This window comes from Anas acuta, chromosome 7, assembly GCF_963932015.1.
Source record: "Anas acuta chromosome 7, bAnaAcu1.1, whole genome shotgun sequence".
Classification (NCBI taxonomy): Eukaryota; Metazoa; Chordata; class Aves; order Anseriformes; family Anatidae; genus Anas; species Anas acuta.
This window is the reverse complement of record NC_088985.1, coordinates 6,417,648-6,430,718: the sequence shown is the minus strand read 5'-3', so window position 1 is coordinate 6,430,718 and position 13,071 is coordinate 6,417,648.

Sequence of the window (13,071 nt, the reverse complement as noted above, 5' to 3'; positions counted from 1 at the left end):
TTTCTGCCTACACTGAATAAATTTTATGTGGCACTGCCAGAGACTCATTTGAGTGTCTGTCTCCTCCTCTAGAATTGTAAATGACAGCAAAAGATGAGGGGCGGCAGGAGGGCAGGAAGAAAGAGGAGGTGGCTGTGGGTTCTTAGTATTTAGTAAGAGACAACAGAGACAGCCCTGAAGCAGTGGAAGGACGAGTCCCAGGAGGGAAGATGTAGGTGTTACAGAAACAGGGGGGAAAACGAAGGAGAAAGGAAGAGGTGGTAGCAGCAGCTCAGGAGAGTAAGTTCAGTTCCGTGTGCCACAGAATATTGCCATTCTTTTCTTGGGAGGTTTAGCTACAAACAGGCTGACAACCCCACAGCAAATGAGGTGTGGAAACTCCCGAGGACTTCTAAATGCTCAGCAAACTTCCCAATAATGGTCTTCCTAGAAATAGCATGTATGCTCAAAAAAAGCAGAGGGACAACATCTCGTTGCCTGCTACTGGGTGAACGTCACCTGCTGTTGGAGGGCAGGGATGCCTCGTTCTGTGGCCTAAGATTGCTGCTGGAGATGCTTCCAGTGCTTTCCCTTGCAGAAGATACCTATGCTGCAGATATATGTGGTGTAGAATAATAATGACCTCTCCCACTACAAACCCCACGCGGACTCTAACCTTCACTGAGTGTACCAGATAATGCGTAGATCCCCCTTGAGTACTGATGGCATGACAAATGGCTACCAGGTTATTTCACGTGTTTTGTTTGGGAGAAAAAATGACTTTATGTTCAGCATAAAGCTATGAGAAAGAAGACAGCAGGAAAAAAGATCAGCCTAATGTTCTGGGCTAAATGAGCTTTTATCACGGACATGAGGAAATGCATAATTGTCATTTTGATTGCAGTTCACAGTCAGAAAAAAATTGTATGCTTGTTGGGTTTGATCTTGAACACCTGTTAGCAGGAGGGATTCCTGTCTGCTGAAGCTGAAAACTCCTTCCCAAAAGGGAGATCTTTTCAGATGTAGTAAGTGCTTCCCCAGGCTATTGCAGGAGCTTGCAAACTCCAAAGTATCAAAGGGAATCCTAACAAATCGGAGCAAATTTGTGAAGTGTGGCACTAATATGCCAGCACTGAGCAGCAAGGGAATCCAGACAGCCAGCAGGAGACCACCCAGAGCTGTACAAGAGATGGGAGAAAGGAGACTGTACAAAAACTAAGACCAGAATGGAAATCTACTTTTTTGCATTTTATGCCCCACATCGTGATCAAAGAGAATGAAAGTAGACACAGCTGACATATTTTCTATATGTTTATATTATATTTAAACATAGATGATATTGTTACACACATTGCAGGGTCGGCATTGCTAGTGGCATGGATTTGGGACGAGTCACAGGGCTTTGGACCATAAATGAGTTATGTACATTCTCTTAAATGAAGTGCTGTAAACCTAGTTGCATTTTCCAGCCATGGAAAATTTGCCACTAGCTGGCAGAACTACCTGAAGATCACTATTCAGTCATTTAACAATGTATTTGTCGTTGTTCTCTCTTTTCCATTTGGCTATTCATTCCACTGACTCAGTTGAGTATTTGTTGAAATAAAGCTCTCCTGGGGTGGCACAGTTGCCTTTTAGTGTGGACAACATGGAGCAGAATGAATGCAACTTACAGGAATAATAACTACAAAATAACCAATGACTTTAAAAGATAAGTGACTTGTGCAAAAACTTGAAAGCACTCTAAAAGTAGCCTAAGCCTATTTTCTCTGCCTACTCAAAATGCCAAAGCTTTTAAGTATGTTATTTTTGAATCCTTCTAATGCTAAATATATATTCCCTGTTTCTTTGGCTTTGTAGGGAAATTAATAGTGTTAGTTCAGGCTCTGGGATAGAGATTAAGAGGGAGAAGTTCAATAGGCATGACTGAACCATGTGATAGGACATCAGGTTAGCAGAGAAGTTTACGGACACTTGTTCTGTTTTGTAATGCTTTTTCTTTGCAGATCTGTCACACTAAGGGATTGCACAACAAGCTCATGGAAGATGTTATTGAAAGTGTCCTACTTTTTTTTCTTTTACAATCAATAGTAAATAAATGATTTTCTCTGGGACGCCTAAGAGTTACTGAGTAGTGTTTTATACCAATATTAAAGATGTTTTTATTTGTAAGTACATTTGTGATACTGTTAACCCAGGTTCACTTGGAACATTCAGAGTTGCATTAGAAGCTGAGCTAACTAAGATACTGGCATCCAGGAAGGATTTTTATTGAGCAGTAGAAACAAAAACAAACAAAAAAAACAAACCAACCAAACAAACAGAAAACTAAACTAAATTGAAATACATTCTCTTAATGTTGTCTGAGGAGTTATGATTATCAGATCTACATCTTTACACAAGTATTTTGGTTACATCGAGCAATATTTATGCCATAGTACAACAGCTGCGTTCATTGGCATGCTCTGAATGTAGTCTTCGGTGATTGTGATTCTTGTTTGCTCAGCTTTCTCCTTAGTGGATGATGCTATTTATCCTCATACTAAAAATTCAAGTTGGCTTTGTATCACTCAGTGTGACGTTTTGATATTTTCTCCTGAGATGTAACTAACAATGAGATAATTCAGGAAAAGCAAAATGTAGGATGTTGCTTCGTAAACAGAATGTGCTTGGAAATGCCAAGTGAAGACTGCCCATGATTTCTTTGTTGTGCCTCTCTGTATGACAGAGTCCTGCATCTTGTTCCTGCACAGCTGCTACCCTGTTCACCTCTCCTACCGAGCAGCAGTCACAGTAGCTCTTCACTATTTTGATTTAGTTGGAAAGGAGTTCTCGTTCTATTTACATTATACCTCTGCTCAGTTATGGAACAGGTATTGTCCTCCCTGAATTATTGCCTACCTTAATTGTCTGTCTGCTTGGTGGCAGCCAAATTCAACAGGCACAGATGTTTACACTGGTTTCAGCTGAACCTCTTCAAAATTGGTTCATAGAACAAATCTGTAATCAATGCAAAAAAGGAGAAACTATTTTATGAAAACTGACTGCATGTTGCATTCATGTGTAGTACACAATTATAACACAACTCTTAAAACATTAAAAAGAAATATCAATGTTAGTGTTTTGAATTCAGTGGTGGAATTACTTTGTCCTTAAAAAGCTTGGTTAGGGCTGCCTCCCACAGAGACTGAGTAACAGCTAGCTTAAAAAAAGGATTAGCATATGTGGTATTTCATGGAGTGGGACCTAATCTTGGCTGTGACTTTCAGGTTCCACCAAAGTGCAAATGCTAAAGAAGATGGGAAGTGAATCATAAATCTCCTGAGGTAACACCAAAATTGCTGTAGTTACAGGAATGTTGTGAAAGGACAAATAAGGCTGGCTAATATTGAAATGCACTTTACGTTGTAAGTTAACATAACTTCTTAATTGTGCTCATAAAAGGTGCAGCATAACAAATGAGTTATTAAGGTCCCAGAAGCAGCTGTTGTCTGAGAACAATCAGGTTCTAACTGCTACTTATGATGCTGTTTTCAGGACTAACTGGAGGCTTTTACAGCTCCAGGCAATATGAAACTTTCTGAGCTGATGCTGAAGCTGCGTGCTCCTGTGCCGTGTTTAGTCCTAAGTGAAATTGTGCTGTGTGAGATGTCTCTCTGCTACCTCCTCAGAAAGGTCAACGAAATCTGCAAGGGCAGTGTGGCTGCTGCTGGGGAAAGCCTTCTTGCTGCTCTTGCCTGGGACACATCCCTGGAGAGACCAGGACGAACAGCAGCCAACTGAAGCATTCAACTTCTGCAGGAGCAACAATTCACATTCTCACCAAATTCTGAAAAATACTGGACCAAAACCCAAATTGACCACTGGTATAATGAGGTACAGCCACAGCACCATGACTAGAGGCTTGTGGGGAATTTATCTCTGTGTATTTGTGTACAGACAGCATATACTTTAACAGGACACAAGTGAGTAATAGAGCAGGATTTATGCTTATAGTTGCGCAGGCAGAAGTTACAGAATTGGTGCGTGCAGTCTTTGATCACTTGATCAGTTGCTGATTTTGTTTCTCGCTTTTAGCTGTGTTTTGGTTGAATGCAGAGTAAGTCACATGAATCCCATCATTACTTTTCGTATTTCAGAATATGGCAGAAATCTTATCTGAATGTAGAGATTAAAGGTTCAGTTCAGCTGATTTGCATCTGTGCAGTCTTCGGAAAGACTCTTGTCAAGAGAAAAACTTATTACTATATTTTTACAATTTAATCTTACATCTATTTTTCTGTAATTTGAGATTATTATTGCATTTCACCCCAAAAGTTATCATAATACTGCAAAAATGATTGACGTTTTTGATTATCAGCCTGTGCTTATGAAAAGCTTTTGCAGCTTATTTAAGTCAAAGTTCATATGCTACTTTGATCTGAATGCCTCTTCCTGGATTTGTATAAACACATGCAAATAGAGGACCTTTTTCCTTCATTCAAAATGTAATTTTTCTATTTTCATCCAAGAGCATTCTTCTTACAAGGAACCCTTTAAAAAACTTGCATCAAAGGTCTTGTTTTAATTGTAGGTAAAAACTTTATCTAAAACTATTACAGCGAAAACAAAAGAAGTCAAATATGGAGTTTAGTGTGGTTTTTTTCTGTCTTTTTTGGGGGTGAGGGAAGTGGATTTTCAGTTACTTCCTCCGTGATTACTTGCTAAGTTTTTAGGAAACTACATCCATATGCTTCACATTCTGTAAAGATCTTACCCTGTCTCGAACTGGAAGGGACAGCTGAGCAGAAATGGTTCTGCATAGCCAATGTCCTGTTCTTAACTTCACAGCAGAAATCTGTCGCTGGAAGGAGAGCATATCTCATTTCTACCACAAACTTGGAAATTCTTCTTTCACTTTAGGTTTCCCAACACTCACTATTCTAAATATTAATTGCTCTGCTGTACTCCATCACTGTGGAGAAGTGTGAAGCTATGCCAGGCTCTTCAATAGCCTATATTTTGCTGTGACGCACTCCTCCCCTTTACGAATGCAGATTAATGACCATGTATCTTCTGCTTGCTTGTAGGTACATCACCAGGTTATAAAATCAGCACCCATTGAAGGCCAGCCATTAAACAAGAGCCCCAATACATGGTTAGTCAGAATGCAGCTTGTCCACGTTGCATCTTTTCCTTAGTCTCTAAGCCTTGTGTCACTCACAGATACTTGGGGTGTAACCCTGAACTGTAAGCTGAAGTGTTTTCTTTCAACAAGGTGAGTGGCAAACCCTGAAAAATACTCCTGGAAGAAGTCTAAGATGTCAACTCTTCAGTTTCATACGAACCAAAAGTATCGGTCTTAAAATATGCACGTGGGAATTTGTGTTCCCTGCATGTGCTGTAATAACTAGGTAGGATGGTGAGCAAATTTGAGGCATTGTAGGGCAGAAGAGCAACACTGCAGGAACTGAAGACTGTTAAGCTGCTATCCAGCAGCCTCTTGAATTGAGGATCAGTCCAGCAGTCAAGGGCTGGTCAGGGTTGTTACTCATGGATCTCCAGCCCCGTTTGTCTCATCAGCAAGTCCTGAGCAGCATACAGATGCCTCTGGTATGGTGTGTATGTGCCTAGCAAGAAATCAGTCTGTCTGCTGTGTCCCAGCTGATACAGGACACAGAAGAAAGCTGACAGCTGGACGGGAGGGCTGTGTTTCTCCTTCTGGATGGAAGGGAGCAGCTCCTTTGGGCATGAGCTTGTGTGCCCCAGCAGGGTGTGTGCGGCCAGGCTGAATGATTTAAAAAAACAAAAACAAAAATGCAACTTATAATTTGATAAACTTCCATGCATGTCCCTTACTTTACACTGAAAATTACAAGGGCAATTAATACATACATGCAAAAATCCATTTAAATACTGTAATCACAGGTATACTTTATGGTGTTCTTCCTCATGTGTGTGCTACCTGACTATGACCTAAATTTACTTTTCCACCTTCCACATAATTAATGAAATGACTAAGTACAAAGTCAAGTCATATTACTGAACAGCATGTGTTGTTATTAACATGTTATCCCATTTACATAATGAAATTAGATGGCTTTAGAATATTTAGGCTTTTTATTTTAGATGTCATTGTGTCTTTAATTATTAACTAAAAAAAAAAGTCACAAGAATAATGTGTATGAACTTCTGGAATGATTGATTTATATTTAAAAGCCAGAGCAAATTAAGTAGCTCGTACTGATGGGATCTGGCGCCAGTGAAGGACAATAATGGTTTTAAGGCTCATTTTTTCAGCCTTAAGCTCATTTCTAGGTCTGATGTCAAAGTAAGAACTAAAAGCTTAAGGTATAGGATACACGTGCCTTGTATCAGACTCACAGAAGTTCCTGCATGCAGATGATTGAGATGAGGTGAAGAATGCCCACAGGCACTCTGAGAGCTTTGTGGAGTTGAGCTGGTTTCTGAGATCCAGTGTCTGAAGGGAGACTAGCAGAGTCCAAAGTCTCTCTAGTCACTCATTCTTACCTGAAGGCTGAACAAAGATATGTACGTATTAATTAGCACTACTTTATTATTTTTGCCAGAATAAGTAAACTAGAAGGAAGTTGTGTTTCAGTTCAACATCTGGTTTGCATTTAGCAGCCTATGTATCTGCTCTCCTCTCCTGGTGTAAATTACATTTTTTTTTCTTAAGTTTGCAAATTGCAGTTGAGAAAAATCACTTGCATATCTCTAATATAGTCTAAGGGATGAAGAAAGCAGCGATGCAAATTAAACCAAGAGAATTCTTTAAAATTAGCTTATAGTGAAAAAGATAAGTTACCACTAAGTCAACCTAAAATGTCAAAGTACAACTGCTTTTTGATGGATGTGGCTTTAGCTTTCATAAGAATTATTCAGAGCTCAGACGATGCATTGCAATTTAATTTTCAAGAGCAAATAGGTTTTAAAGTTAGAATGAAAGGTGTTTAAACAGTTACTCCTACTACACAGATTGGGAAAATATCTACAATATCAGAGAGAAGTAACTTTTCCACCCATAATTTCTACTGAACTTCGAGGAGCTGTATTTGTATTTTGAATAGTGGATTGTGCTAAGTGAGGCTGCCAGCTCCACAAACTCCTCATGACTTTGAAGATCAAATAGACCAAAAAATGGATATTGGCACCGAAGAGGAAAGCTTAAGATCTTGGACAACTCCTGAGCTGTCTGAGATGCTGAATCTTACTGAATAGCAATGAATTTACTGTTTTTTGTTGTTGTTGTTGTTGTTTGTTAATGTTTTTTTTGTTTGTTTGTTTTTGTTTTTTTTTTTAATTCAGGAATTTACTGAATCTTTTTTAATTCAGGATAGTTTTGTAGTCTAAATCTGCTGATGTACAGCTGATTTGGAATATCTTAGTATTTTCATCTGTTTTATTCTGTCTGAGTGTGCCTGCAGTAGGTGTGTGATGCATAGGACGCTGCCAAATGTTGTTTCCTGTGCTTGGTGTCATTGTACTACTTAGGTGCTCCAGGGCTGAAAATCACACAGAATCGTGTGTGTCTCTTTTCCGCAGAGCAAGTATTGTGCTGCCCTTGGAGAAGTTTCAGGATGCAGCCCCTGCTAAGGCAGAGGGAAGCTTTTAATGTGCTTTGAGCAGTAGGCAGAAGAGGTTTGGGATGGAAGAGACTTGTAGGAAACTTCTGAGAATCTGCAGCTCATGCAGGGAAACTGGGAAGCTGCTGAGGCAAGGAGGCAACAGACCTAGCCAAACCTTAGAGGTGCTGAGGAAGAAAGCTTCCTAAGGACCACAGGAAAAATAAAATCATGCAGTTTGCTGCAGGTCTTAAAGCCAGAGCTGTTAAAACTACGAAGCAAGATCCCATCCTGGTAAAGTCAATTCCAAAGCACTGTTCAGTCAGGGCTCCATCACACTTGAGTAAGGCGCAGCTCTCAGTTCTCTGCTGCACTTACACAGTAGAGACCCAGCCTGTGCTCTGAATGGATGCATACTACTTCTGTATCTGGTTGGGACTGAAAACTCAATTTGGAGCTGAGAAATCTCTGTCAGTGATAGTCTTTTATTATTATTATTAAAATCAGTAACTTTCCTTAAAGGTCACATCTCAGTAGAAAAATGCTTAGATAAATTGGTGCATTTGCAAGAAAAATCTTTCAGAAGTTCTCATTCAGATTTACTTCTGTTCCATACAGTGTAGGTGTTTTTTTTGTCTTTTTTTTTTTTTTTTTTTTTTAAAGACAACGTTTTTGTATTCAAGGCTGGTGAAATTAATAGTCCTTCAACTGTTGTACCTTAAGATTTGTTCTGGTTTTTACAGGTAGCTATTTTAAAAGCTTGAAATCCATTAAATCTGGAAGGAACAGCTGCTGTAGCGAATGTACCCCTTGATGCAAGCAGCATAAAACCTGAGGAGGCCTGGAAATGGAAAAGTTACCTTACTTTGAGGTGTCACAGACCCAGTAGGAGAACCCCAAGCAGATGCCATTAACAACCTGTTCAGAAAAAAAGAGGCCGTAAAAGGCGTCTTTATGAAAAGGTTCAGGCATATGTTTTCAAAAGCAAAAATTAGAAAGTGAGATTGAGTGTTGCACTTGATTATGGTGGAGGAGAGAAAGAAAAACTATTATTAGCAAAGGTCTTGGTTGGAACTGGAGCTTGATCTTCTCAAACAAGTTTCCCTACGCAGGTGAGCTTCTGAAGCTCGTAGTCGCAGTATGTGAAATGCGCGGTGCTCAGAATGTTCTTTTTCTATACCCAAAATCTATTATTAGAGTCAAAGACAATTAAGTGTAAGCAAAATGCAGAAACAACAGAATTGCCAACTGCCTGTCTTTTATTATTCATTTATATGAACTGGAACATTACTCTGCCTGGAAGGCTAATATCTTTTGCAGTGAAGTCTAACTAGTGTTCTTTCCGTTACCTGTTGGCCTCAGCAAATATTGCAGGTCTGAACTTTGCTTGTGTTTTGCTTGAAAAATAAACATAAAAGCTTAACCCTCTGCATTAGCTTATAAACGACAACAGCTCCTAAACAAAGAGCTCCTTTGACAGCCATGGGAATCTCAGATGGGGGAAAGGTCTACTTTCATGTCTTCTAGAGGCAGTTGTACAGCATCCGATCCTTTTTTTTCTGTTCTAGTTTGACTGAGACATTCCATTATTCTGATGTATTTCTGATGCTTATAGCACTGGGACATCTGAACGTGTCAAGCAGCCTGCTGTAGTGGGAGGTGCCCCTGCCCATGGTGAAGGCTTGGAACTAGATGGGCTTTAAGGTCCCTTCCAACCCGAACCACTCTGGGATTGTATGATGGATGCCTTTACATATAGAATGTCAGTTCTAGTGCATTTTATAAAATACACTGGAAGCAAAAATGAGGAAGAAATGAATGGTAGTAACAGCACAAAGGGACGTGAATCATTGCTTTACTCTCTTTTTTCCTTTAAAATGGCATCTCATTCAACCTGGATATGGGTGAGTGGACTTCACATGGATCACCATAAAATTTTTCAACTGCAATGCCTCAGTGTTTCTCCGTAGGTACACACTAGCTTGTATTAATCACTGGAGACTGACGTAATAGCTCTATTTAGCATTTTACAAAGTTCTAAATGGAAAGGATGCCTTGCATTGGCACTTGACTTACACTCTTGTATGAAGTATTTAAAAACGGGTCCAGGGAGGTTGCCTTTCCCACCCTAGGCTGCAAGAAGCTTGTGTAGTACTGTAAAACCTGTCAGGTGATAAGCTAACAACAGTACTGTGATTGAAATGAGATTTTGTGAAATCATCTAATTACTGCAAGAGAAGTGGAAATAATCATTTTCTCAGAATCATTGTTTTGTTTTAAAAGACATGTATATCAACATTTCTGTGTTTGTTTAAAGAAAAAACACAACAAAATCACTATTAACTGATCATTGTTTCCTCTTAAATTAAAAGAAAAGAGGAAAAAGATAATGACATTGTGGAAAGGTTGCTGTGGAAACAAGCAAAGGAACAGTGAAAAACAACTTTGAGGTAATAGGTCAAGAAATGTAGACTGAAAATCTGATATGTTAATTATAACCAAAGAAATTTAGGGGCAATTTTGTATGTTTTTTTTCTTCTGTGGAGAAGCTCAAGATGAAATAAAGTGTCTGCTGTGTTAAATGCATACACTTTCTATAAATCTGTAGATGGATTTATGCCAAGGAAGGAAAATTGGTGGACAGAATAATTCTGTAATTGGGAAGAAATAAAGAAACGACGTTGTGGTTGCAAGGATTTACTGGAGTGAAGGAAACAGTTTGTTTTCTTACTGCTCACAGCGTGTGCTCTGCAAAAAGGTATTGATTTGCGTGGTCAAGTACACCAGCAAATGTGTAAGGACTGCCTCATGGAAAAAATGCTTTCTGTGCTGGTGTATCTGCTCTCTGCAGGTTATTGAATGGGATGTCTAGGAGCAGAAAATGTCATTGTGGCTCCCAGAGATGAGATTCTGTACAGCGATGATATGTGGTTGCAAAGCTGAAATCTGTATCAGGTTTTTCATCAGGATATATCATGCGCTCATTTTTTTGTATCTCGGTTGATGTGCCATAGCAAGACTACCAATAGGAACGGTAGAAGAAAAGACTCAGGCTATTCATAACGCTTCTGCTCCAGCAGAACCACCTGAGAGCTGCAAGCACGAGTGCTCGTGTGACAGGATTTATGACCCGTTGTGCACTCTGTTATTGTTTTGTGCCTTTTTTTGAAGAGCAGAGTGGCCATAAAGCGGCTCAAAGCATCCAGAGGATATTGCTGAACCTGCTGTCAAGTTTTAATTTTGGATCTTGGTCATAGTGTATTTTGCAGCATTTTCAAAGTCTTGTTGGAGGTTCTGGGGATGTAGCAGAACCGTCCCGTGGGAAGACTCGTCCCTGGGAAGTACAGTATGGTGGCACAAAGGAAGGAGGCCACTTGTTTCCCCACTGAACATCTGAACATCTTCCATTATCAGTTGCTACTATGTCTGTAGACAGAGAACCTGACAGTTAATTATCATGTTATTATGTGTCCTGGATTGAAAACAAATCAAAAAGCAACCCAAAGGTGCAGGCAGAGGTTCGCATACTACTCTGATTACTGCTCCCAGGAGCGTGATCCATACAGGCTGAGACTCAGGGATGGCTCCAGGTAGTCAGGTGGCAGAACACAAGTGAAATTGGGACAAATTTCACTTTATACAATTAGGAAGAATTATGTTCAGAGAGGAGATACATTAATGAAATTTGAAGTTCTGAGGTGGACTTTTTCTAGGCAGTTGTTAAAAGCCTGCACGCAAAATCCTCTACCAGCAGCCCGGTGCACCAGGCTCTGTTGCAGCACAGACGCCGTTTTGGTAATGAGATGAGTCTTATTACGAGACTGAAATTAATTTCTCTTTGTTAAATTTATCTGTGTAGAGCAGTTATAAAATTGCTTACAGCAATCAAGATCCTGGTAGCTTGCCAGCTTTTTAACAGATAAGCAGTTTTGAAATAATTATTTTCCAATAGTGTCATTGAAGTTGAGAACATTTTTGTTCCTCCTACTCTTTCAGCTTTCTTTTTAATTAAATACGGGGGGGATGTGTTTCTAGAAATGTGTAATGAACAGGCTGTGAATACCAAGTGTGAATATTGTACTTCTTTCTCCTTTCAAATGCTCCCATGAGACATTGCAACACTTAGTACAACTTCTGTACTGTTCTGTTTTATAAAATGTATTTTTACTGATGTTTAAGGTATGCTGTAACATAAATTGATAGTGCTATTAAGTAAATTTCTCTGTGCGTGATGTAAAAACTTACACACATCTTTGTATTTAGCTGGCAAAGAGCATCTGTGCTGTAAAGTTATGCAGAAGTTGAAATTACGGAAAAATAATTAATGGACACGTTAAAATGCCTTTCACACCTGTAATTGAGATGGTTTTACCTAAATGCAAAGTTACTGTGGAAAGAAAAGGGAATGTGAGGAGCACACTTGGCTCAGTGTGGGGTTATCCTCTGGTTTTTAAATCAATATCCCAGCTCAGTTGCTGTGTGGGGGTTGAGGCTCTTGGAGACTGCAAGGGCTGCTGGCTTGCCTCTGGCAGAGGTGGCATGGAGGGAGGAGACGAGGGGCTTCTTTGGCAGACCTTACGACGTCCGAAAAGGGCTGCATCTGCCTCCCTGCAGGGGAAGGAGGGACAGAAGGGATGCTTTCAAAGGCAAAGGCACGAGTGTTTCTCCAGTGGAGAAAGCTGTTCCCCGAGCACGGGCAGCGCAGGGCTATGTGCATGGCAGCTCGCTGTGCATGTTGCTCTGGAGGCAAAGAAAGAGGAAAAAAAAAAAAAAAAAAAAAAAGAGTGATTAAGATATTTCAGATATTGTATGCCTGAAGGTCTGTGGTACGTGTTCTGCAGACCAGCAGGAGGTGTGATCAGACTGCAGATCACTTGTTTATAATTATGAGAGCACAGTCACTCACTGCAAATTAAAACCTCGCTCAAATCTCCAGGCTGCTATGTCTTGAGTTGGATACACACCTACTCTATTCTTCGCTTTTTTTTCCCTCTGTGTGAACAAAAGAGAATTATTGATAAGTTAGAGAAATGACATGGGCAGACTGTCAGTTTCTCAACTTACTAGCTACCTAAAATATATCCCCAAAGTCATTACTAGAAGGGTTTTATGAGACCAATAGAATTGCAGGAAATGTATAATACTGATCAATGAAACTGTGTTGGAAACAAAGCAAATCAAATGAATTTACTGTCTTCTCTTTCACCTTTTCTGTAGTTAAAAATGCTTTTGGAATACTTGCAGTGCAGTAGCTTTCAGAAGCGATGACAAAGTATGGCAGTGAACAAAATATGAATAGAAAGAAAAATGATTTAGGTATTACTGATGCAGATATAGGGAAACAGCTTATCTTTGTCTTTTCTATTTTGTTGACAGAGACAGCAAGGACAGGATTCTTTACCTAATGGCCCTAGAACCATTTTGGGCTTGATTCAAAATAAGTTATTCGTAAGAAAAATGTCTGTGTGATCTTTAACCATAATATCAAAAATTAACATAATTTTTCAAATAAGAAGTCTATGAAGAC